The following is a 2,639-nucleotide window of genomic DNA, read 5'->3' as shown; positions in this document are numbered from 1 at the left end:
CCACCACCACCACTCACCACCACTCACCACTCACCACCACACTCACCACCACTCACCACTCACCACTCACCACCACCTCACCACCACTCACCACCACTCACCACTCACCACCACCACTCACCACTCACCACCACTCACCACTCACCACTCACCACCACCTCACCACCACTCACCACCACTCACCACCACTCACCACCACCACTCACCACCACCACTCACCACCACTCACCACCACCACTCACCACCACCACTCACCACCACTCACCACTCACCACCACCACTCACCACCACTCACCACTCACCACTCACCACCACCACTCACCACCACTCACCACCACCACTCACCACCACTCACCACCACCACTCACCACACTCACCACCACCACTCACCACCACCACTCACCACACTCACCACCACTCACCACCACCACTCACCACCACTCACCACCACTCACCACCACTCACCACCACCACTCACCACCACTCACCACCACCACTCCACCACTCACCACCACCACTCACCACCACTCACCACCACCACTCACCACTCCACCACTCACCACCACCACTCACCACTCACCACCACCACTCACCACCACTCACCACCACCACTCACCACCACCACCACCACCACTCACCACTCACTCACCACCACTCACCACCACCACTCACCACCACCACTCACCACTCACCACCACCTCTCACCACCACCACCACTCACCTCACCACCACCACTCACCACCACTCACCACCTCACCACCACCACCACTCCACCACCACTCACCACTCACCACCACCACCACCACCACCACACCACTCACCACCACCACTCACCACTCACCACCACCACTCACTCACCACCACCACTCACCACCACCACCACTCACTCCACCACCACCACTCACCACCACTCACCACTCCACCACCACTCACACCACCACCACTCACCACCTCACCACTCACCACCACCACTCACCACCACCACCACCACTCCACCACCACTCACCACCACTCACCACACCACTCACCACCACCACTCACTCACCACCACTCACCACCACTCACCACCACCACCACCACTCACCACCACCACTCACCACCACTCACCACCACCACTCACCACTCACCACCACCACTCACCACCACCACTCACCACTCACCACCACCACTCACCACCACTCACCACCACTCACCACCACCACTCACCACCACACCACTCACCACTCACCTCACCACCACCACTCAGCACCACTCACCACCACCACCACTCACCACCACTCACCACCACTCACCGCCACTCACCACCACTCACCACCACCACCACTCACCACCACTCACCACTCACCACACCACTCACCACCACCACTCACCACCACTCACTCACCACTCACCACCACCACCACCACCACCACCTCACCACCACCACTCACCACTCACTCACCACCACTCACCACCACACCACTCACCACCACCACTCACCACCACTCTCACCACTCACCACCACCACTCACCACCACCACTCACCACCACTCTCACCACCACCACCACTCACCACCTCACCACTCACCACCACCACTCACCACCACCACCACCACTCACCACCACCGCTCACCACCACCACACTCACCGCCACTCACCACCACTCACCACACTGCTCACCACCACCACCATCACCACCACTCACCACTCACCACCACTCACCACCACCACTCACCACTCACCACCACCGCTCACCTCCACCACCACTCACCACCACCACCACCACTCACACCACCGCCACCACCACCACCACTCACCACCACCACTCACCACCACCACTCACCACTCACCACCACTCACCACACCCACTCACCACACTCACACCACTCACCACCACTCACCACTCACCACCACCACTCACCACCACCACTCACCACCACCACCACTCACCACCACCACTCCACCACCACCACTCACCACCACCACTCACCACCACCACCACTCACCACACCACTCACCACCACCACCACTCACCACCACCACTCACCACCACCACCACTCACCACTCACCACTCACCACCACCACTCACCACTCACCACTCACCACCACCGCTCCACCACCACTCACCACCACTCACCTCACTCACCACTCACCACCACCACTCACCACCACCACTCACCGCCACTCACCACCACTCACCACCACCACTCACCACCTCACCACCACTCACCACCACCACTCACCACTCACCACCACCACTCACCACTCACCACCACCACTCACCCACCACCACCACTCACCACCACCGCACCACCACCACCACCACTCACCACTCACCGCACTCACCACCACTCACCACCACCACTCACCACCACTCACCACTCCACCACCACCACCACCACCACTCACCACCACTCACCACCACTCACCACCACCACTCACCACCACTCACCACCACCACCCACTCACCACCACCACTCACCACCTCACCACCACTCACCACTCACCACCACCACTCACCACCACCGCACCACCACCACCCACCACTCACCACTCACACCACCACCCTCACTCACCACCACTCCACCACCACTCACCACTCACCACTCACGCACCACCACTCACCACTCACCACCACTCACCACACACCACTCACCAC

The sequence above is a fragment of the Lampetra planeri genome, chromosome 27 (genome assembly GCF_965212315.1).
Source record: "Lampetra planeri chromosome 27, kcLamPlan1.2.h2, whole genome shotgun sequence".
Classification (NCBI taxonomy): Eukaryota; Metazoa; Chordata; class Hyperoartia; order Petromyzontiformes; family Petromyzontidae; genus Lampetra; species Lampetra planeri.
Note: the sequence above shows the minus strand (reverse complement) of the source record.